General features: G+C 37.4%; 1 protein-coding gene across 7 annotated transcripts in view; it reads right to left on the reverse strand.

The window, feature by feature from the left end:
• DENND1A (DENN domain containing 1A) overlaps positions 1-26,418 on the reverse strand; it is a 358,648-nt gene that overhangs the window by 285,091 nt on the left and 47,139 nt on the right. The gene's annotated exons all lie outside the window — the stretch shown is intronic.

A 26,418-nucleotide genomic window follows, 5' to 3' on the forward strand; every position in this document is an offset into this window, starting at 1 on the left:
AATAATTTATACGACAGCCTATTTGAAACAGAACTCTTTCAAGGCCATCTGTTTTTCTAAGGAGTATTTCCAAGACTGCCAAGTTCTATATTATCAGTGCATTCTTTAATTATAAAAAGTAATAGACAAAAATTAGATACTGTTCAGTGTCTAAAATATCATACCCAGAAAAAAATAGTTATTTATTCAAAGAAGTTATCAGTATCCTGTATATTTTCTAACGTTTGTGTGCAATTGTGATCATTTTCAATTGTTTGAAGCTTAGCATGTTGAATACATTGTTACCAGATGCTTGACTTTTTATAAAATGTTTCCACAAGTTTTGATCATTATGTAGGGAGTAAGGTTTTGTAAACAATCTTTACTGCTCAATTATTGTTATACTGCACTGGAGCTAGGGCTTGAGGGGAAGAGAATCATTTTATAACATATACACCATATACTTTTATTTTTAAAATTGGTCCCCACCCTAGATTTCTCACTGGCAAAGTTTGTTTTACTAATGCATTAGTTGATTGGCTGTTCAATTGTTAACAGATGCAAAATTTTCACAAAGGTAGATTCATGTTTACTAAAGTAATTAAAATACACAGTAAGGATATTTTAAGAACAAGTTAACAATAACTTCTTATGTTAAATTTTCTACATGGTTAGAAGTTTAGGTAATTTTAATACTTCACTCTAATTTTTATATTTTCAAACCTTTATAGGCAAGAAGAATACAAGTACAAATATAATCAATGTTAAATGCAAAAAATAAAATAAGCCACTAATATACAAATAACAGAAGATTTCAGGTTCTAATATGTCCTCAGTTTTGAGGGAAAGTTCTCAAATCCACATATAGATTAATATAAAGTATTTTAAGGGTCCAATCCTTTGAATACCTGTGAATAATGTCACTCACATGAGATTACACACACATATTGTTTTCAGTATGCTGTATAGAACACAACATCTCCACATCTCACAAATGTGAATACACTATTTATTAGTAGGCTGCAGATGTGACAACCAGAATCAAGCAGACTATTATGATGGACATGCTATTTTAAATATTAATAAAAAGGAACTACGTCATTTACATTTAAAGATAAACCTTCAGGAGCTTCTAGAAATGCATTGATGGGGAGGGGAGCCTAATTTGGAATCCAGGGAATTAGACACCTCATAAAATTGGATGAAGGGATAATAGGGGACTAGTATTCTCATTTAAACAACAGTTTTCAGGTAAAACATGCCATCTTGTTCCTAATTTGAGAAAATTCCCTGTTGAGCATATTTAATTTTTTGCCTTGCCCAGGTTTGTCTGGGGATATGTACAAACCTAACACACATATTTATCAAAATAAATATTTTTTGGCCTTCATCTTTCCTGAGACGGTTAAAATCACAAAAAAATATAAAGGAATATACTCATATAATACATGGTTTATGACCTTGATTTAAAATTAGGGACCAACAGGTCCTGCCACGTACACAGAAGACCTTTCCACTACCAAGGTGGATCAAACTTTATAACCACCAACATTTCACCCAAACCCCTCAGGTCATGTACAAGTTCTATTCCACACTTCCTTTTATGGCCACATAGTAAAAGGGATCTGCTCTTTAGCTGGCTCTCTCCGAATTTCCAAGCCACATTCTCCACTAAAATAATAGTTTAAAAAATTACTAGCCAACCCAAGATTCCAATAATATTTATCAAAATCATATATATTTCTTACTTCTTGGATGAGATCCTCTGAGACTTAAGCAACTTACTGGTGCAAAGGTCTCAACTAAGCACATACTCGTTGTTCAAGAGATTTCACATTCCACATGTTTACATATACCTTGGGAAGCAATTCTGCATCAAAAACATATCCTGCCAACAAACTGAATTGCCTTGTATATCAGCAAACATGTTGCCATTATAGGCCAAGATCTGCCAGCAACTTTTACCTAAGGCACTTGTCATGGAGCAAATAAGGTTTTAATGGTTTTTGCTAGTGCTTTGATATCTTAAGAGGTTTACTTTAAAAATGACTAAAGACAACCAAAGATCAATACTCCAGAAACACCAGCCAAGGGATTTTGTAAAGTATCTTAACTTTGTCTGTGGAACAGCATAGGCTTTAAGTCTTTACCCTGATATCTGACTTTTACAAAAACCTATACATTTTCCTCCCTGTAAACAATCCTACTTTCCCTCCCAGAAGTAGTCAGGGGTGTAAGTGGAGGCATGTTTGCAGAAAAGGCAGCCTACATCTTATGGGGTTCCACATCCAGAAACAGTCTCGGGCCATGGCGAAGTACAAGTGACTGGAGACCACAGACAGTTTTTACTACCTATAGATGAAATAGTCTTTGCTCTCTAAAACAGAGATTTTTTAACAGTTCTCTGTTCCACATATGCACCAAATTGGGGGGAGAGAGGAGAGAAATCAAACTGAATAACATGCTGAGTAGAACAGACCAAGAGCGGAGCTAAATTTTTTTAATGTGCCTGTTCAAGTCTGCGTGTCTTTTGATTGGGCTACAAGCTGAATAGGGTTTGGCAAAATTGTTCACCACCACTCAGAGAAAGCCAGGATAGAATTTAAATAGCTGCATGTACTTAAAATCCTTGCTCTCACTACATTCTTTGCGTTGCAGAACGCTAGTACCCTGATGAAACCAGAGGCAGCCATCTCTTGTTGCAGACCTGCCAGATTTTAACTAAACACAGATTTTGCCTTCTTGAAACACTGCGCCAACCGACATTGAAATTGATGCATATAAATTGTGTTCTTTTCTCAGAAGATAATCACCTGATAGACGCAAGAGTACTGCCTGCTGGCCAATAAAGCCACGTAAGGGAACTATAATGTGAACTAACCAAAATAGATTACAGTGTTTAACTGTACATCTTTATAAAAAAGAAAAGTTATTGATTACCATAAAATAAGGCCATATCTACACTATAAACTTCTGCCAGTTTAGCTATGTCATTCAGAGGTATGAAGAGGGTGTGGTCCCTGACTGATACAGCTATGCCATCCAAACCCCTAATTGTAGATGCAGTTATATCAGCAAAACTGTAGTTATGTCGGTATCGCTTATTTCATTTGGGATGGTTGGAATACGTGTAGTTTTGCTGGCATAAGAGTCATCTAAAATAGGAGGTGTTTGCAGGTAAAATACACCCATATAGCTATACTGGCAAAGCACTCCTAATGTAGACATGGTCCCAGACACATAATGTTTACCTATGGAGATCAACAGAACTGGGATTTTAGATGACAGTTTTATGTATCCTTGAAAATTTAAAGTTGATTTGTGACAGAAGTACTTAATCTTTGGAAATGCTGGATTTACAAAAATATTTAGGTATATTAGGGATTTAGTCTTTAAGGATAATAAAAATATTAGTAAAAAGCAAGCAAGTGTAATCAACACACAAACAGCAGGTTACCTTTGATTTGCTTTGTTTTAAACTATCCAACATACCACATTGATACATGTACTCTCCGGGTAAATATTCAAGAATCTCTGCAAATTGTATTGTATATTCAATAATCTGAGTAATAAAATATGTGAAAGTTACAAAAACATTGGCAGTGAAGAGTGATTACCAAAATCCATAATTTAAGCAGCTTCACCAACATAACCTGGGCTCGATATTTTAAAACATCAGGAAAGCAGAACTTTAAAGTACACTCAGCAATCTTTTGTTAAATATCCTGTTCTCTAGCTTATGCTTAACCTTTTAATTTTTCATCTCCTATTTATCCAAGACATTTTTTGTTTTTTATTTTCCATAACTTAGGATAAAAAATTTTACCTAGCTCTTTAAAGTTATAGGAGGTAAATGCAGAGAACTATTCATTACAAGGCTCTCTGCACCATTTAAGCCCTCAAAGTGGTTAGGAGTGCAAAGGGGTCTCTGTACCCTCTGCATTCTGGCAGGGGACTTTGTGTCAGACCTTAACAGGCTGGCTATTAGAGAGACAAGGCGAGCCAACACAGCAACAACACTGCACCAAACAGGCTAGAGCAGAAGATATGGTTGTTTGGCAGCAACCCAACAGAGGGCTAGTAAATCCGCATTAAGATTTGGTGGCCTAGAAACCTCATAAAAACTATAATATTTCATCTCATTGGCTGGAATTGCAACCTATGAGAGGTTATGCTGCCACCACACAGCCCTTCCCAGTTTGAGGAGGGATCCATCACTCAATCCATTTCCTACACAGTCAGGATGTGTGGGTTGTTTTTGTTGTTGTTGTTGTTGTTTTTTTGGGGGGGGGGGAGAGGGAGTGTGTGAATTTCACCCATAGTGCATACACAGGTTATAATATTAATTACTTTTGTGATCTAAAATATAGTAAGTTCTACATGCTCTGCTAAAATGAGCTCATGAAAGGTCTATAAACTACAAGAAGTTTTGATAACCTAAATAAAACCTCATACAGCCATTCAGTTACTTATAATTAAACAAATTTCTCTTAGGTTTTCATGTAAATACAACTTATTTTATACAGTTTACAACAACTCTTATGAATAATACTGCTGATAATAGGACTGATGCTGCAGAACATTGTCTGACCATTGGTTTCAATGGGAACCAAGGGCACTAAATATCTAGCAGGAGGTGCTAAGTACCTTGCAGGATCAAGTCAAAGGTCATCAAGAAGCTTGTTAATAAAGATGCTGAAATATAAAGATTCTGTATACAATCTGCTTTGCAGAACACACTTCTTAACAGCACCAGCTTGGCATATGTACAAAACCTGGCAACCTGCAGTTAAGCAAACTACTGTACCTCTATATTCTCTGTCTGGCAGCAATTCACTTGCGTGTCTGTATGTTTTTACAAGTACTCTATGTATTACATTACGTCAGCTCCATTGCGCCGAGTTTTAAATGGTCTGGGAACATTTTATTAACCATCCTATATCTTTATTTGGAAAGCAACACACATTGGAAAAGAGTACATCGCATTATATTTCTACTTTAATTCTTTTCTTCACTATACTTCCATCACCATTTGAAAGAAACTTCAACAATGTACAGAGATTAAAAGATTGCATTATATGTGCCCATACTATGGCGTTATGACCAGAGAGCCACTTATGGATAGAACAGCGGTTCTCAACCCGTGGCCCACATGCAGCCCAATTAGCACACAGCTGCAGCCCAGCTCAGCTGTGTGCTAAAGGCCAGGCTGTGTGCCGGGGTCCACCAGGTTCCCAGCTGCCTGGCATGGAGGGGTCCAGGCTGCCTTGCCACCCAGAGCGGTGGGGGTGGGGCTGCTGGCCGGTCCCATGGGCTCGGAGGTCCAGGCCAGCCCCATGGGGTTGGGGGCCCAGGGTAGCCGCCCGGCCTCGCAAGCTCCAGGGTCCCAGGCAGCCGCGCAGCGGGAGCCTGGAATCCGGGCAGCCGGCTGGCCCTGTGGGCTCTGTGGGCTGGGGCAGATACACAGTGGGGGTCCAAGGCAGTCAGCTGGTCCAGGGTCCGAGCTGCTGCTGCCCTGCAACCCAGCCCCTGCGACCCAGGTAACACATTGTGGGCTGCCCACAATGTGTAATAAGTTGAGAATCACTGGGATAGAGAAAGCACCACATACATGTCAATAGGGACATCAACCACAAGGTCAGAGGATTTAGGAGCAGTGCCCATCAACATTTATTTCATTTGTATAAAAATAAATCCCTGTGCATCTTGATAAAATGCACTCGGACACCATGGAACTCCAGAACTAACACAGCCTAACTTAGATACAATGATCCTATGGAAATGCCACTTCATAACACTTACTTACTGTCTCTTTTATTCCGTGTTATTACTAACCCTTCTTTCCCAAACTGGCACTTGATTTCCAGATGGGTAAATATATACAATTCTGCAGGAATCTATTTACCACACTATGGATCTACTGTATTATAGTGCTAATAAACTATTGCTTTTTTTTTTTTTTAAATCTTATCTTGGACACTAAACACATGAAGTATATAAGTGCAGAGTAACCCTTTCTGGATTCTATGTATGTGAACTCACAACATTCAGAATTAGAGGCCTTATTACAAACTAATTCCTGCAAAGCAAAGTGAAAACATTACCCAGCATGCCAACCTTCTCTATAGGATCAAAATAGGCCCAGGATGTCTACTGACACACGCAAGGCCCAATCCACCATGGACACAGTACCCATAATAGCAAATAGAGAACCAGGTACACACACCAGTGGGGGATTCCTCAGATATACATTCACCACTGAGGTCTACTACCAGCAGTGATATCAAGTACATCCGATCAAGCAAATATATGAAAATTACCTCTATGCATATAAAATTAGGGTAACATGAAAACTTAGAACACATGGCCTACTGGCTATTTGTCTTGGGCAATTACCAATAAATAAATAAAATTGGCTGTGCTTTTCCCCACTGTGATTACAGGCAAGGAGAAAAAGCCTTCCCAATTCAATAGATGGTAATCACTCCTACTCAATGCTTCCAAGTGAGCATCAATTCAATTAGGAATTCTAACATTTCTCAGTTCTAACCCTGCTCAGGCAGGGACCACTGCAATCTTAAAACCTGCCTTCAATTAGGGAGGGTGGAATGAATTTATTGGTAGAAGCATGGGAGAGCAGAGATCCTGAAAGCCTTTTATCTAGCCTACAATGTAGTTATGGCAAATCACGGGTCTGAAGATTTTCAGTGTGCTAGTCACCTACAAATTTACTTGCACCAAATGATTGGGCCTGTGCCAATGAAGGGAGCTTAAAAGGGCATGGAAAAAAAAAATCATCCTCAGAGAGGCACCAAAACAACTAACAACTTCGGTAGGCCTGGAATTCTAGGAATGTTCATGAACACAAATTTTCACAGATGTCAATGAAATAGGCTGGTAGGATAACGCAGAAATACGTTTTTTAAAACTGATCACATTCAGATCCATAGCAAAGTAACAAAACATACATATGGACAAAGAAGTTTCAAGTACACAGCATAGTCAGACAAAGATTAAAATTGTGCAGAAAGTGGTCAATATCATCACAATTCCAATGCAGAGTTGAAAATAAAACAAGCCGCACAGCTTTCCTATATCTATTCTACAGGTCGAAACCACATTTTCATCATACTTCATACCTGTAAGATACCCTGGGTTTCCCCAGTTGAGTTTTAATTAAGAGAAAGTACAGTTAGAGAGTTTAGCCATTATTTACAGGAGGGACACAATAAATTATTTTACACAGACTCCAAAAAGCTGAAATCTGCCTTAGGCTTAAAGTTTCTTGAATGGAGCTTAAACATAAATTATGGAACACAAAGTTTACAATAGGAAAAAAGTCTCAATACTTACTGGGCTTTTTTTAAAAAAAGCAAATGTTTCCCAGAATATTATTTACAACTGTAAAGTAGTAATGATAAATTTATGAAACAGCTGAATTAGCTGAGACAAACTTATGAACTAGCTATGATTTTATTTTTTAAAACTAAGGAAGATAAAATAAAAAAGTTTCAGGTAATTAAAGATTGTATCTACTTATCCCTGGGAATGTTTAAATAAAGATAATATCTGAAAGTTTCTCAGGAATATATCTGCAGATGAATATTAATAATCTGTAAGGTTAAAAGTAGTGCTACAAGTTGTTAGGGAGTAACACAATTCTGAATGTGAAAGTATACGAATGATACCATTCCAAAATGCATTTCTGTGTACCAATAAAAAAGATAGAGACTTCAACTAAGAATGTTGCATTGAGTAAAATGAAACAAAGGTGGTTCTATTTTCTAGAATTTATATTTGACATTTAAATATTTTTCCCCACACCGTAAAATATGAATTGCCTGGTAAATTCAGACAAGAGTATTTTCAAAAAGTGAATTACAAAAGTGATGTGTCCCCACCTCAGTCCTCTTGCCAGGGGATGCAGCTTACATCACAAAAAGCTGCTGCTGCTAAATCAAAACATAGTGCCCTGCTATAAACTATTATTTGCATAGAAACCCCATTCCAGGGAAGAATTGATGGGAAAGAATTGCAATGGACTTAATATGCAAAAATAAGAAAAACAAAACACAGATCACATACCTGAAAATAAATATAAGATTTCTTTACCACTATTTAATTTGTACTGCTCTTTCACTCAAAGAATTATAGGTGGATACAATAATCCCTCCCCACAGAGCTGAAACACACATTACAATATGTAATAACAGTGTCTGTCACTGCAAGTGATGATCAATTATAAAAAATATTTTTACACGAAGTAAAAAATTGTTTATTCTCAATGAAGAAATTATACAACTAACTTCCCTGTATTATCTGGATAGTACTCTGGCTTTTCACCCTATTCATATATGAGTCAATACAAATGTATAGCAGAAAACAGTGTTTCCATATTATATAACAAGGGTTTTAAATTACTAACATGTTTTATTAAATTAGATATTTTCCCCAATGGAACATATAATATTGCTCTGTTAACTATGAATATGATATGAGACACTATGTGGTGTACTTAACACCATTTCAGACAAATATTTAATCTCTTAGTAAATAGGGGACAGTTAAAGACAATCATTGAATACAATTACTACCCTCCCTTACAAAAACTTGTTCAACAAAAAGCCAAAAGCAGGACTCTGAAATTAGCTGTAAACTATATAATCTCATTGTTCAATTTCATGGAGTTTAAGACACTACCTTCCCCTCCCCACAAGCCAAATGTTAATCCATGCTGTAACCTGATTTAATTTTCCAGCTGACAGGATGGGAATATGCTACAATGGCATATCAGTCCGCTATGTTTCTTTTACTCTCAGCTATTCCTGTACCATTTCCACACTTGAGTATGACAATCAAGTGAAGAGCTGTGGTTTTTAAGAAGCAAGTTTAACTATTTCAAAAGACAAGGCTTCTTAATTTTTTTTTTTAAATGGCTGTGCAAATCATAAAAACAAGAAACATTATTCTCTATGTACATATAGCACAATGGACATTTTTCTACAGTTAATCGGACAAAAAAAATCACACTGAACTGTATTTACTCTAATAAAAAGCAAGCTATTTTAATCTGTTTCAGCAATAAATAACTAAAGTAGATTTGTACTACCTTAATTAGTCAAATACTGATTTTTGCAACTACACAAAGCTCTGAAAGAAATTAGTTACTAACATGCTTTTGGCCCTCCAAGATAAAACGGGATCGCATTTCACAGAGTAGCAAGTTAAATTTTGAGACACATCACATACTATAGTACTTACTGTAGCATAACAAAAAAGGTATTTAAACTTCTTTCGAAATCTGCCAACTCCTCAATGTGCTCTGATCAGTAAAGATGAACATTTCTACCTGCTCCTAAATTGCTTAAATATAGATAACATTGGGGGAGAGGGTGGAGGAAGAGAGCATATACAAAAGTCTGCCAGAAAAAAACAAAACAAAACAAACTCAGGTAGAAACTATCTGCCACAAATAACATTTGTTTTCAAGTTGCAAATTCATAAATGCAAAAAAGCATTTATTTAATAGTTCTTTACACTATACAAGGCATCAAGAAAATGTAACAGACAGCTAAAAAACCTAAACAAAATACTATGCTAACAACATGACTACAACATTTATCTATATTTTAAAATGATAAATACAGCTTCATAATACCGGTCATTTCAGAGCATCAAACCACTAAAGTTATGCAAATTGCTACTATCAACACCTATAGTAAGCACATATAGCAAGATTCAATATGTGAAAACATAACCCACCTGAGAGTGGCAAGCAATGGAAGCATTCATGTAACAGATTACTTTTCAAACTAACATTCTATCCTTCAGACATAATCTGCATCTATGTGACTATTTATGCATAAATAGCAGACACTGACCTATTGTTTTCAGTTGTTGAAGTTGTTATGAATGTAGTACAGTTACCAATTAAGTGAATCAACAAGTACTTAATACATCAGCTGTTGTATAAATAATGAGACCATTGACATTCATGCAATAAAATCTAGAGGTCGAGGGATTGTGATTTTTTTTTCCAGAAAATGTTTTAAAGTTTTGCCCTGTGAGTTCATATCCATTGTATTTAATATATAAGCAGCATATAAAGTTTACAATTTGTACCCAAAATAGTGTCACATAAAGACTCAACTAAAATGATCGAGAAGTGGGAACAGAAGTTGTATCAAAAGTGAACAGGAAAAAGCCTGCTTGAGGAAAAGGGAGGAAGGAAAAAAATGGAATTTAAAGGAAGCGTTCAATAGTAGGCACATATACAATTTTAGTAGCTTTTCAAGCAATTGCTGATCATAGGTTTTATTCCTATTGCATATTAACAGAAAAACAAGATTCTTTTAGTTTTCAAGTGAGATTTTAAGTTCAAAACTAAACTTGTTAAGTAAGTAATTTGATTGAAATTGCAATCTCTTCATGACTTTTTACTTGAAATTATATATGGTTTCAAAATATGGACCATGTTTTTCCAAACTAAAAGCCATTTATATTAGTTAGTATGACCAGGCATACTGCCAAAATTGACAAGAGACGTAACAGTTCTATTATATATAAGTTATCAAAAACACAGTACTATATTTTGCATTATGCCCTCAAGCTAAATTTCAATGGACTTTTTAAAACAAAACAAAAAAAATACACATTTACATCAGTTTTATAATTTTTTTGTATAAAAAGTATATACATACAATGACATTTGTAATCACTTGTTTGGGTATGACTTATCACTAGGGTTGCCAACCCGCCAGGATTGCCCTGGAGTCTCCAGGAATTAAAAATTAATCTTTTATTAAAGATTGTGTCATGTGATGAAACCTCTAGGAATACGTCCAACTAAAATTGGCAACCCTACTTGTCACACCAATTCACAGCTGTGCCATTTACATACTATGATATCTTAAAAAATAAGCTATTACATATTGCCAGAATAGGTAAAGCTATTGTTCATTTCAATTTGATGAAGTAGAGTAGTTTGTGTCTCTCTCACATGTGTGCACACACACAAAGCCCAGAGGCACAGAGCCAAACCAACAATATTTTAACTCCTTATTTTAGCAGTATAAGTATAACTTCCCATTTCAACCACCATCAAATTATACCACCTACTCTGAAGCCAACGCATTTCCAATGCTCAATTAGTGAAACCCAAATTAAGGTAAAATAGCAACTTCTTAGACAACATTTATTTTTTTAAAATCAAAATACTCCAATATCATTGTTAAATTAAAATGCATGGGTTATAGTTATGAATATTATGAAGTATAGCAAATTAAGTTAGCTTTTCTTTCATTGGGGAGAGTGCATACATATCTGTCTCTCACTTCTTCTACATTCTGTCATTCATAAGTATGCAATGGTTTTGAAGTCACTGACAAACATTAAGACATGCGACTTATGTCTTGGCTGTCAACTAAATTGAAGTCCATGATATTTGCCATAATTACAGAATTTTAATAATACACAGGAACTGGTCTCAAACAAAATGGAATAGGAATTTACTTCCACATTGAAAGTACATACTGAGAAAGAGAGAGGCCATTAGTCTGACCTTTATCATCATACAGTACTAAGTTATTTCACTTTGTTGCATTCACAAAAACAATTCATTTTAAGGATTACACCAAACTACATACCACCCATTCATGATGCTCTTATGTAGATTATGAATAAAAATTGAAAGACATACTTTTGATTTACACATAAAATTGTAAAGACAAAAAGAACCCACGTTTGATCATTTTTGCAAATGTTACATTTTTTAATAATGTTTCCAAAAGCTGTTAAATTACAACAGATTCTCTTTAAGCAAGTACAAGCCTTTGTCAATAGAAAAGAGAGTCTGAGAAGGCATGACGTTATAGAAAACTATCGGTTCTTTTATATGAGAACTTTCAGAACAAAAATTGCAAAAGCATTCAATAGTCTCATTCATGGAGTGGAGAACACTTTGTCTAGTCCTGGCACAGACTGTCTTTTTTTTTTTTTTTTTTTTTTTTTTTAACTTGCAGGTATTTGAAGACGAAGATGAAGAAGAAAGAGCACTGAAGATTGTCTGCATTGGTGGGAAGCTTGCTTTCAATTGAAGTCTATCTGGAGAAGGTCCATAAATCATTCAAGACGATCACAAGGTAACTAAGAACTCTCATACTCGTTTCTAATCTCCTCTGATTACTCTGAGAAGCCAAGGCCAGTAAAAAAGCCTATTGAATGAAGACAGTATTGTCAGTAAATTCCTCCTTCTCCCATAGTGACTGCAAAAGATGATGTCTTTCTGCTGCTAAAGAGGTTCAACGAAAGGTTGCCACTCACCCTCAATATGTCAAAGGCTTTTGAGTACACAAAGCTAGATCCTCAAGTAAATTTTCCAGCAGCTGATCTAGCTTACCAGCCAGCAATAACATCCTGCCAAGTGTAAATCCCAATTGAGAATCTTCACTGCTTCTAACAGGAGAACCTGACCTTCCAACCGGGGACCCTGCTAAAGCACACTGAAAGCCTTGTGAACAGAATCTGGAAGATGAGGACTTTCAAGCAGAATCAACATTATCTTTGTGGATAAGTGAGAATGAAAGAGCTTAGTTTAACTTAACAGCAAAAAGGGGCTCTCAATGGCTCTACATTAGGCTGGTTGGTAGTTTCAGGCCAGGTAAAGACAAGCTGTTACACCCTTCAGCTTAAAATTTATTGAGAGCTAAACAACAAGTTGAAGAACAACAGTGTTTCTGTTTTCAATATCAACCTAGTGTTTAGAATGAAGTGATTCCTTGTTCTCTCAACAGTTCAATGAATAAGATGAATTTTCACTGGGACATCAGGCCTCAACAAGAGCAGGACAAGAATCGCCAGGCAAAAGGGAAGAGATGATTCAATAAAGTGAAGACATATAGGCAAAGGGTAGGTAAAAATGAGGGTTGGAAAGATTGGAATCTGTCAGAACAAACTCTTCCACCAGATATAAGATGTCAAGATAGAGATCTCTATATATCCTCAACTATTAGCATCTTCAGTGAGACTGGGAAGATACTGTTTATTTCTTTGTGAAGAAGAGCAGAAGATGTGCAGCCCAGACTGCTTAAGATGAAGGTCCATGCAGAGTGAAAACTAAATTGACGCAAAAGAAAAAAAATCACAATGTGTAACTGAACCAAATATAGTACAGTATCAAAAAGCGAGAAGGTAACATGGTCAATTTCAAGCCACATTTCAGACAGGTTTTCCATCACATTTGATTGAAGTCTGCAAAGTAACCATGCATTACATGAAAAAAGATTTGGTTGTAGCCTTAAGTAAATATTAAAATTATGGTTGATAAATCTTCTTAGTGAACCCTACTGTGCACTTAAACAAACAAACAAACAAACAATCTGTTAGCTTTCATAATCCTCTGTTCTCGAACTAAGCCAGATAGTCAGCATGAGAGGAAATCTAAGACATCATACAACCTCCTGCCATTTGAGTACACCAATAGCAGACATTCAGTTTTTCAACAGGTTATATTTTTTAAACATTTTTCCCCCTCATTTTGTTGTACAAAATAAGTTATTTATTGTTTAAAACTAGCAAGGAAATACACAGAAGTTTCTAAAGTCTTAATTTAATGCTCAAGAGCATCACAAATCATAAATTCCATAAAGAAAGGAAGAAGCACTTTTTAAATGTTTTTACATTTACAGTTTTTGTAAATTTCCAGGTGGTCTGTAATAATTATACAATAAGATTAAATTTAGATGTTGAACAGAAGTATATTCTATAAGTAAGCTTTCCACAGAAAAGTTTATTAACGGAACCTTTTCAATTTCTGTTTGACAAGTATATTTTCTCCTAACCTTCTCATCAGAATATGAAGTTAATGGAGATATATTTTAAGTGTTCAGGCCATGAATAGTGATGTTCATTCCTTTCCAGGCTCTTTGTATTTACACTCCCAGACAGCAGAGTTGCCTGGTGACAGCCTATTCAGTCCAACAGCAGCTGGCAAACCCCTCCTTGTCCCCAAAATGTTGGGAGAAATAGTTAACTAATATTTCACACTATCATTTAAATGTGAGAGCCATGACTGCCAATGCCTCACAGAGTAGGGCTTACAAGATAAAACAGATTTTCTTAAGGTTGCAGCAGGTAAAAAAAAAAAAAAAAAAAAAAAAAAAGAGAGAGAGAGAAAAACAATAGCTCTGCATCACCTGTATCCCAACATACAGCAAAAATAATCCAAACAGGGTTAGTGCATGATCTAGAATCTGACAACACCAGACACAGGCAGGTGCTAGTATAAATCTATCAATTTAGCTTACATTTACAGAATGCAAAGGCTCACGCCACACAAAATAAGCCCGTAGGGACTACGGCTTTGACATTTTTACAAGAAACATTCACCATCTTTAATATTTACAACACATGTATTTCAAATTTGTTGTGGATCTTTACCTAGTGTCAACCAGCTAATTTTTAATTTGCTATGTTCTTGTGAAGAAAGACAGACATAATATTTTACTTTAATGGTACTTTTTAGAAACATTACATCACAGAAAACTCATGTAAAGACACATTATGGCCACTGATAATTTACCAAATAAATACACTGTAATCAATTCCCTACAAAGAACTCAGAGGAATGACTAAGAAAGAAATATTTTTCTTACAGTCTTCCCCTTATCAGAAAACCTTTCTCTCATTTTATCAGCATTTTCCCAAAATTTTTATATTGCCACTATATTTGCTTCTCGTTTAATGCTTCATGTCTATTCTGGCTTATTATATTTTCCATATTCCATAGTGTATTTTACAACTGGAAATCTTTCCTATAACTGGCACAAAATAAAACTTCTATATTTCTAAAATTCATCAACCACAATAAACTCAATTAGTCATACTATTAGACTTTCTTCAAATACACACAAGTATTGCATTGTAGGAACATATTCATTGTTACACAGGTTGTCACATTTCAGGTTTAATATGAACTGACTCAAAAAGAACTTCAGAACAAAAGTGTCTGAACCAAACAGCAGTTCCTGAAGTGTTGTAGTTAAAAAAACATTACTCCCCAACATTCATACAATTGTTTAAACCATGCAGAGAATTACTTCTTTGTTAATATGCAACAATGCACACTGATTTCCAAGGACCAAACGACACAAAGTCCAAACTGTTTAAATAGCACTCCTTAACTATCATACTGTCAATACCATTGAATAAACTGTCTGAAAACATATGGTTTATATTTCAAAATTTACAAGTTATGATGTGTGTTACCTCTTTTGAATATTGTGAAATTTTATACACACACTTTCAACACTGCAGTTATGTGTCACAGGCTAATAATGCCATCTCTAATGAAAACCTTTTGGATAGCTAAATCCTTACTGGTAGAAAAGTGATATAAAAACTGCATTTTGTTGTCCATGAAATGTCATGACATTCTGTTGTGATTAAAAAATTTTAAATAAAAAAATTTACCATGAAGATATTACAGATCACTGTATCCATTAAAACTTGCTTATTTCAAGATGCAATTTGCATTCCTACTGTGACAGATGCTAATGCAAACAATATTTACACCAAATATTATCTACCAATTTACCTTCTGTTTTCAAGAACTACTGACCAGCAGAAAGATAATTAGCGGCAAATAGCTGAAGTACAACACTCCAAAAGCGCCACAACTTTCTAAACTAAAAGTCTATGTATTCTGTAGAAAATTATTGTGTTGATATAAAATTAAAACGCAGCACATAAATCTAATTTCCACTAAACATTGAAATAAGGACTCTCAATAGTTTTATTAGGGTAACGACAGAATATTTTAACTAAATTTACTATTGTGGATTTCTCAGATTTTCTTTCTTGAAGAAACCAAAGTGTAACATTTAGGTGGAATTAAATACCAATCTAGACTACTGCACTTCCCCTTTAAACAAAGGCAAAGAATAACCTGCAACGGAAAATTGCTACCTAAGCACATAAATTACTAGAGATTGGGAAAAAGCAGTGAAAGGTTCTACAGTCTAAAACTGTTGCCTTGGCAATTGAAAGAGATAACAAATGATAACTGGAGATAAGGATGGGAAGTGAAATCTGTGTGTATTAAAATGGTCTAATGACTGGTCTTTTATCTTTGGAATTAAAGGTAAACATTTATATTGGAATTCTAAACTTAAGTAACAGCTCTATAAAATAACACATACATCTACCAAAGTTGAGTACTTTGCTGCATAAAGAGATATGAAAATGTCCAGGCTCAGAGATAAATATCATGCAAAAATTGGAAAGGCAGGTCAGTGTTTCATTCTTATATAATGTTACCGCATCAGCTAAAAGATCTTTATCTTTCATTCATTTTTATGTTTGTTGGAGAAATTCCCTTCTGCTCCTCAATACTACAGAAAACATTCAGAGTTCAGTCCTCTTCAGCTATAGTTGTAAGGTTTGGGGTTTGTTTAAGCCTAAAACAATCTGCTCATCTTGGCATATAAAGACCCCAAAACCTGCACTGGCACGGACATTCAAAATTGGAAATAACAACCCTATGAACTCCAGAAGTTAATTACAAATTAATTTATATGACTACCCCCTAAACTATCCCAAAAAGCTTCCCAAACTATGGACAGACCTGCTGAAGTCATCTCCAGGATAACCAACTGGCACATCACATGCTAGACAAAAGGGCTTTCTTATAAAGAGTATCATAAAATATTTAATCTCCATACAGATTAGAAAGGACCTCTGTTTTTTTTAGAAATATCAACCCTGAAGACCTACACACAGATTAATTTTAACAAAACTCAACTATCTACCTGGGATGGGCTAAAGGACTACCAAGATTTGAACCTAATGTTCCCAGGATATTTAATAATTTCAACCTGAAATTTTTGCAGTAGACTACATTGAATTAGTTCTCCCTGCTCTACTTTTAGCCAGCCATTTTCTATATTCTTCCCCCTGAGGGTGGTTGTGCCTTTATAGCTACATAACCTGCAAGGGTTCATAAGGCATTAGCTTGTACAATTTCTTCAGATGGCCAGAAAAAGTAAGCGCTGAAATCCTACATAAAAATCATGCTCAAGTATACAGCTAACCAAATTATATCTGCATTTGGTACTCAGTAGCATTTAGAGATTTGTTGAATGCAGAACAGCAGATATTATCCAGTATGTAGCAGAAATTAAACATTCTGAAGAGAGTTCTAGTTATATGCATTTATTCCCCTAACTTTAATGCACCTCTGCACAGGAATATCATAATGTAAGATACTTTAAAAATATAATGTAAGACTCCATAACATAAAATGATACTATGAATAAAAATGTGAAAGCCTTAATATCCTTATGGATTGCAAAAGCAAAGTATTAATCGATAGAATTAAAAACAATTTTCTCTGAAATGTACATGTGTGGTTTTTTCCAGTACTGAAAAGACTTTGAACTTTGCAATTTCTACAGAGAACTCTAAAAGGACAGACACAAGAAAGAAATCTCAGTTAGAAAGTAACAAGAGATACCGAAGTTGGCATTTTATTTCTTTTAAATAGCCTGATATCCTCTTCAATTATTCCCAAAGCCCTGAACTCCTCTAAATTTTCTGTCACTTCCAATAAAATTGTAATATTTAAGTTTGACACATTCCTTTTTTATTTTGAACAAGGAAGGAGTGGTGTAATAGACTTAACAGGTTCATTGCTTATGAAGCATACCTGGCATATTGTGCTTAACTCTGCTCGGATTCTGACTAGGATGTGGAAAATGCAGTAATAAAAATATTCAGAACGGTTTTGAATTAAAATTTTGGTGTATTAAAATTGATATTTAATTCCATTAAGGCTTTAACTATAACTAAGATCTAAAAGTTGACATACTGCCGATCAGTTAAACGTTCCCTTTTTGGTTTTTGTTTGCCTAGTGTTTACCACCTACTTCTCAAGTTGGAACTAGCAAGAAAGAAAGAAAGAAACAAGGGGGAGTAAATGCTATGATAATAAGACTAAGTTTTCAGGTGAATTAGTTTCAATAGTCCCCCCTCGTGTAACTCAAGTTATGGTACAATGTCAATGAATGAGCCATACAGTCAAATTTTACATTTAGAGACTGTTCTATGGCATTCATACAGGAAGTCTGCAGGAAAGCTGTGAACTGAACCCAGATCTTGAGTCCCATTCTAATGCCTGAACCACAAGAGGGCCCTTCCCCCTCATTTAAGATAAAAAAATTGATTTGTCTTGTCCAATCTGAAACCAAACCATAGGCATTATCGGTGGAAAACAAAATCTATTTTAGTTTATTTAAAGAGATTGCCCTTGACTATACAATCAAGTTATCCATGTATATAAGAAACATGCTTGAGGAGGAAAAGTCCTTTCAGCAGGAAAAAAAAAAAATCTGACAAAAGACACAAAGATTCAGGGAACTTCACAGTTGCTTTTATGTAGATTCTATAAAATATGTACCCTTGCTGGACAGAAGTCACCAAATAAAAATTAATGTTATCCACTATTAATTTAGTTACCCAGAATCAATGTGAGATTACAAAAACATAGGAACAGATTTGCTCTTTAAGCAAAAGAGCTTCTGTAAAACCAAAACGTCATAGTTTTCACAGGATGCCATTTGAGATAGTAAATTACATGCCTGCTGGGTTGCAGTTTGTAATAAATATAATTTGTTCTCTGTATTACATGGAATTTGATTCATTTAATACATAACCACCTCCAAAGGACAATCACATCCAAATATCATCCCAATGGAGACACTGTTACAGAAACTACGGCTTCAATATTACTCTTCTTTATAATTTAAGCATCCTTGGAAACTCAAACCTAAAACAGCAATTACTACTTAGTAAGTCAATGGCATCAAAAGGTTCTCAGTGACCACTAGTCTTTTAATACAGCAGCCGACAATTAATATTTAAAATATTCAAGGTCATATTTAAACACCACTAATTATTATTTTGTTGATATACTTCAGCACCTATAAAACTTACATCCCTCAGTGCTTTATTTGGTCTTTGTGCTTAGGCTTTGAACTGAATTACATTTATACACAGAGTTCATATTAGTACTGTCTCTTCTCATTTACCAACCAGTAATAAAATTCATAAAGAAAAATATCATTACACGGAGTTGCAGCAATAATGTACTGCATCTGTAGTGATTTGTTTTTCAGAGGGAGCCTCAAATGAAACAAAGGTGTAGTTGAGTTTTCATGAAAACCCTGTGAGTTAGTCGTCATATCTAGATAGCTTTAAAGCAATACAGTCTATGACAGTGGTTCTCAACATGGGGTAAACATACCGCTGGGGGTATGCAGAGGTCTTCCGAGGGTATGTCAACTAACAGATCAGCATTTCTCAACCTGGGGATCCGGGACGGGTTTAGAGGAGTTGCAAGTTCAGGGTTGGCATTAAGGTGTGGCAAGTAGGGCAACTGCCTGGGGCCCCGTGCCAGAGGGGGCACCATGAAATTAAGTTACATGCTTCAGCCCCTGACACTTTGGGTATGCAAGACAAATCAGACTCCTGAAAGGGGTACAGTAGTCTGGAGACGTCTAGGATATACAATAAAGGGGCTGGGTAAAGGGTGTAAAAATAGGAAAAACATTCAAAATACTGTCCCCGAAAGTTCCCAGATCAACACATTTCATATAGTTGTCTCCCTTGTGCAATATTTAAAGCCTAGGAGCAAAAAGTTCCCTGCTCAGAAAAAGAAGATCTTGTCTCTCTGCCGACAAGGAGATTAACCAAAAAGAAAATGAGTGTTCTACTACTTAGGATGCCTTATCTCTTTTGGGGTAAAGTTCATTAACTGGGCAATATCACTCAGAAGAGAACTTTGGGTGTGTTTACATTTGTATTATTGGCCTATCTTGAATACAGTATGCTTTCAGCTAGTATTAACAAAGCTAGCTTTAAGCTACATCTGATACTGTATAATAAGAGAGCTTTCTAAGAAAGGAAGCTTAACCCATGTTTAGTCAATACTATTAGCTTAAAAATTGTTTGTTTTTAAAAAGGAAGAAGCTTGATGCTATTCAACCCAACTAGACAGGAAATTTATCATTTCGCTACATATTATAGAAAAAGAATGCCTAAACTTGGCTTCATTTTTCCTTCTGTAGCCAAGGCAAGGGTCTCAAAAATTTTTTAACTGCAAATTAAAACTGTTAGGAATATTTTATGTTCATTGACAATTTTTGGCAGGCTGTGAGCTTCACAGCAAAACACATTCACCAGCAAGTTATTTCCCAGCTAATGGAACTCCTGGACCAAGGATACGCTGTGTAAATTAATAAAATTCTTGCAATGCCACAGAAAACATATATTTGCCTGTCTGTTTATAACCTGTGTGGAGATCATTAATATATAAATGACATCAAGATAACAGGCCAAATCGGAGACTTGAAAGCACAAGTTATGTAAAAATGGCACCTTTTCACTCAACAAATCTCTCCGTGTGTATTTGGAGTCACATCCAATATCTTAAAGTACATCTATACTAATTTTTTGTTACTGCTAACACTGCAGAGCCAATACAGCTATGGGAGCATGAGCTGGACTCTTTTCTGGTTCACACAACATAAAATTTATTACTCAAGTTTCAACTACAGAATTGGGGAAAGAGGAAATATTTTTCTGGCAGTTTGATTAAAAATAAGGACCTGTTTGAAGTTACTCTGAAGTTTGAAGTGTTAGAAGTACCTCCAGAGGAGACAGATTAACCGAAGTGCAGGGAAGGTCGCCAAGGGGAAATACTATGTATTGCATACTAATCAGTCCTATTTTGCTAATTTAGATTTTTATCTGTCAACTATACTTCACGTGTCCCCAAAAAGTGTTCTTTAATGTGACATTGTTTGCTGACTGGTTATGAAGTTAGGAATTACCTACCCAAAGTAAAGGTGATAAAAGACAGTTACCTTTTCGTAACTGGTGTTCTTCGAGATGTGTTGCTCATGTCCATTCCATATTAGGTGTGTGTGCTCACCAAATGCACCAGTGCCAGAAGTTTTTCCCTCAGCAGTAGGGGACCAGCTCTGGCGCCCCCTGGAGTGGTGCCTGCATGGTGCAATATAAGGGGCGCCGCCGGCTCCCCTCACTCTCAGTTCTTCTTGTCGGAAACTCTGACAGCGGGGAAGGAGGGTGAGTTGTGGAATGGACATGAGCAACACATCTCAAAGAACACCAGTTACAGAAAAGGTAACTCTCTTTTCGTCTTCGAATACTTGCTCATGTCCATTCCATATTAGGTGCCTCCAAAGCAGTACCCCTGGAGGTGGGTAGGAGTTCATGGATCTGTCAATTGCAATACAGCTCTGCCAAATCCAGCATCATCTCTGGCCTGCTGAGTGATGGCATAATGAGCCGTGAACGTGTGGACAGTGGACAACGTTGCAGCTCTACAGATATCCTGGATAGGGATGTGTGCCAGGAAGGCCATCGAAGAAACCTGTGCTCTCGTCATGTGGGCTCTGACAATCAGCAGCAGCAGAACCCTGGCCAGGTCATAACAGGTCCTTATGCATGAGGTGAGCCAATTGGAAATCCTTTGAGAGGACACCGGAAGGCTGCTCATCCTACCTGCTGTAGCGATGAAGAGCTGAGCTGATTTACAGAAAAGCTTGGTACGTTCTAAATAAAAAGCCAAGACCCTTCAGACATCCAGCTCGTGAAGACGCCTGTCTTCACTGGTCTTATGTGGTTTGGGCAGAACACCAGAAGGAAAATGCCCTGGCTCATATGGAAGGTGGATACCACCTTCAGCAGGAAGGCCAGATGGGGCCGCAGCTGAACCTTGTCTTTGTAGGAGACCATGTATGGCGGTTCAAAGCTTTAATTTCAGAGACCCCATCTCACCAACGTACCGCCATCAGGGAAGCGACCTTCCATGACAGGTGGGAAAATGAGCAGGAATACAGCAGCTCAAAAGGTGTGCCTGTGAGCCTAGAGAGGACCAAATTAAGATCCCACTGTGGGACAAGAGTCCATAACTGCCAGAAGAGTCTCTCGAGCCCTTTCAAGAATCTGACCATCATGTCATGGGGAAACACTGTCTGTCATTGGATTGGCAGGTGAACAGCAGAGATGGCCGCTAGATGCATTCTAATGGAAGTGTGTGCCAGGCCCTGGTTCCTCAAATGGAGCAGATACTCCAGGACAGGCTATATTGAAGAACGTGAGGGAGAGATGTCACACTCGGACACCCAGTGGGAAAACCTTGTCCACTTGGCCAGGTAAGTCAGTCTGGTTGAGAGCTTCCTACTTCCCAGGAGGACCAGTTGGACTCCTGAACAGCTCCGTTCCTCCAGGTTCAGCCACACAGCATCCATGCCGATAGGTGGAGGGACTCTAGATTGGGGTGTAGGAGCCGACCGTGGTCCTGTGACAGCAGGTCCAGGTGGTTGGGCAGGGGCCAGGGAGGGGCTGCTGCCAAGCTCATGAGCGTGCCGAACCAATGTTGGCGAGGCCACACCGGGGCGAACACGACAACCTGCACTTTGTCTCTCTTGATCTTTGCCAGGACCCTACTGATGAGTGGAATTGGAGGAAATGTGTACATCAGGCTCTCTGACCTCGACAGGAGGAAGGCATCGAAGAGGGACCCCGGGCTCAGACCCTGCCAAGAGTAAAACCAGTGGCATTTCCTGTTCTGTCTGGTAGCGAACAGGTCCACTTGGGGAGTTCCCCACCTTTGGAAGATCATGCAGGCTACCTCTGGATGGAGCAACCACTCGTGGTGAGAGGAGAAGTCCCTGCTGAGCTGGTCCACCAGTGTATTCTTGACACCGGGAAGGTGACAAAATTCCCAGTGGATTTTATGGCTGATGCAGAAGTCCCATAACGGAGTGCCTGTTGACAGAGAGCCAATGAGCGCACTCCCCCTAGCCTGTTGATGTAGAACATCGAGGCTGTTTTTTCTATCAGGACTTGTACCACCCTGCCCGACAGGTGGGGAAGGAAGACTCCAAATGCCAGCCGGACTGCTCGGAGCTCTTTGACATTTATGTGTAACTTCGCCTCCTCCAGGGATCACATCCCCTGTATCTGGAGGTCACTGAGCTGTGCGCCCCATCCAAGGCGTCCAACACCAACTCAATGGAGCGAGGGGGGGTTGTCAAACCGAACCCCCTTCAGGACTGTCCCATGGTCGTTCCAACATTGTAGCGAGCTAAGTATCACCTGGGGAACACCCTGGCACAGGTTGAGTTGAGGACCGTTCCGATGAACTCTATTCTCTGCACCTGCACCAATGTCGACTTTTTGTTGTTCACCAGTAGGCCCAGAGAGCGGCACATGGCTTGAAGCACCACAACATTCCTATGGACTTGAGACCTGGAGCTTCCCTTGACAAGCCAGTCATCGAGGTAAGGTAGATCTGGATATCCCAGCACCTGAGGTAAACCGCTATCACCAACATGCACTTCATTGTGCCAACCAAGGAGAATGAGTACTTATACTCCCACCCTGCCCCCAATTCCCTTGTGGTAGAAGCGGTTAACCGCAAGGAGAGGCAAAGACAACCCGCGGCCACCCCCAAAAATAAAGACTTGAGGCGACTGGATCTCTTTGGGCATAAGCTTCCCTTTCTAATATTTGTTGCATGAGTTCTGGACTGTACACACTGCTCTGCCATTATAGACCTATTTGAAAGTAATTAGTAGCTGAGTTAGTCATAAGCAGGGAACTAAGTCAGGATGACTTCTAGGCTCTTACTTGGGTTTGTCTGTCTCTCGCCATATGAAACCTCAGGCTAGTCTCTAAACCGCACTGTGCCTTAGTTTGTCTGTAAAATGGATATAATAATTATCTCCTTGGGGTGCTGAGTCCTAAGGTTTGTGAAGGGTTTTGAAACATTGATGAAAGGTGCTATAGCACTGTAAAAAGCAACAAAGAGTCCTGGGGCACCTTATAGACTAACAGATGTATTGGAGCATAAGCTTTCGTGGGTGAATACCCACTACGTCAGACGCATGTAATGGAAATTTCCAGAGGCAGGTATAAATATACAGGCAAGAATCAGTCCATACCTGCCTCACGAAAGCTTATGCTCCAATACGCCTGTTAGTCTATAAGGTGCCACAGGACTCTCTGTTGCTTTTTACAGATCCAGACTAACATGGCTACCCCTCTGATACTATAGCACTGTAAAGTATCATTATTATCCATGCCATTGTCAAAGCAGATAGACTCCTAACAAAGGATCATCACTTAGTAACTTTCAATCTGAAAGCCCCTTCCCACCAAAAATCACAAAAAAGTTATTTCAACCCATAAATAGTTGACCAAGGCAGTTAGGCCTTAATATAGCATGTGCCTATGACTAAGACTCCTAGAGCTCTCTCTGCACCGTTTGAATCTCTTTCCAGACTCAGATCTCAGTCAGTCTCTCAGATGACTCTTCTTGCCACTTCCTCACACTCAATGTGTCTAAAAATTAGCCTTTCCCTTTCTTCCTGCCCTCCTCCCCACCCAGTTTAAACCACCACTATATTCCCCATCACAGACACACAACCCAGAAAAAGATAGGAGCTGCTCTCCCTTTTTTTGCTCACTACATCACATGACTTTTTCCCTACAAAGTCCAAACATTTTAGTCTTTTCCTCACCATCTCTACAGCCATAACTTTATCCATGCTTTGGTAAGCTCTCTTCAACTACTGTTATCAGGTCCTCTCCTACACACACAGCCATACCTCTTCTCCCTTTTAACATGCCCAAATGCTGCTTGCAAGTTAAATTTTCCTCTCCTACCAACATGACCATGATACACCAGCCTTGGAATCTAGGTACTGTTTTATGCTCTTCATCCACAAACAGTTCAAGATTCTCTTCCTGCAGACATCCTTTGCCCTTATTTCCTCTTACTTCCCTTCCCTACGGTCTATTGAGGCTTTTCTCCCTTGCTCTTCCTTCTCTCCTTTTCCCACTCCTGACCTCATGCCATCTCTGATGCTTCGAGTGCTCTTGATTAGTGTGCACCAAACTCTTACTTCGTGAAGGACACTTCTTAAAACATTTCTAGTCTGTGAAGCTTTCAAGCTTCCACACCTGTCTATCCGTTCACTTATTTAAATTGTAATTGTACCTGATGTTTTTCAATTAGTAAAATATTCTAAAATTTCCTGCCCCCAAAACCTTACAGAGCTATATACACAACAGCGTATTAATAACACCAACACAGCACCCATAGTGCTTTGTTCCCACTAAAAGGGAGCATTTTAATAGGAAAAATATTTCCATCTTTTTATGCAAGTATTCATGTTACCTTTAAATTTTCAACATGGAAGCTGTAAAATAAAAATTGCACACACAAACACACTCTTTTTAGAAGACCCAAAACATTGTATTCACATCTGCTAGCACTCAGTTTACTACTACAACCTTTCTAACAGGGCTTAGGTTTGCTTCAAAAACAAAACAGAGTTCTCAATGATAGAATCACAAGCAAAAGCCCCTGCATAGTTAGTCTACAAAGAATTAACTGGATTAATTAGCAAGGGATTTGAGAAGCAGCTTGGAGCTAGAAAACCAAAACACTAAATTGTTTAAATACTTTGGCAACAGATCAAGGTTTCCAGGCAGCCCTATGTTCCATTCTCTCCTTTTCTGCTCGGTGTTTTAACACATTTAACCTGACTGAGGTACTTTTTCATGAGATATGAATGACATTGTCAAAATACCAAAAGAAGATGTGAATTAAAAAATGCCACAAGCTGTTAGCAATTCTGCCAACATGTGTGAGCCCAAGCAACATTAATTAAAAATCAATAGCTTAGGACATAAATAGCTCTTATCTCTGGTAAACTATATCTCTAAAATAACTCTTTATAGGAAAAAACAAAGCAAATGTCTTTGCTATTATACTGAGTGAATTGACCACAACAAAGCTACAGAAATAAGGCAAAAAAAACTGAGCAAAGCAGCAAATATTAGAAAGGGAAGCTAGACTTGGAATGTTTCAACTACACACTATCATTAACACATAAATGGTTGGAAATAGCCAGACTACAAACACTTGCACAATGGGTTTCCAGAAAGTACATTTTACATTTTTATTTCTAATTTGATTCTTCATCAAAACTTGCATGCCAAGAAAATTAGAAAACAAAGAGCACTGATGTCCTCCTGGTGGAGGGATCTTTTTAGTCGGTATCCTTTACTGTTGTTTTAAAAATATAAATTAAGTTAAACATTAAAATAAGTACTGAGGAAGATATTAAGAATTCTCTTTAATATAATTACAAAACTGAGGCGGGAAATGGACACAAGGGGGGTAAACTATCATTTCTTTCAAGTAATTATAATCTCTAGACTAAAGAGGAGAGACATTAAGAATATAGACAAACGGTCAACCAGATATATGGTTATGAAAAGCTTGACTGACTGCAATTTTCAGAATACCTTTCTGTTATCTATCAATCTGTCCCATGCTTCCTTCAT

This window comes from Trachemys scripta, chromosome 17 (assembly GCF_013100865.1).
Source record: "Trachemys scripta elegans isolate TJP31775 chromosome 17, CAS_Tse_1.0, whole genome shotgun sequence".
Lineage (NCBI taxonomy): Eukaryota > Metazoa > Chordata > Testudines > Emydidae > Trachemys > Trachemys scripta.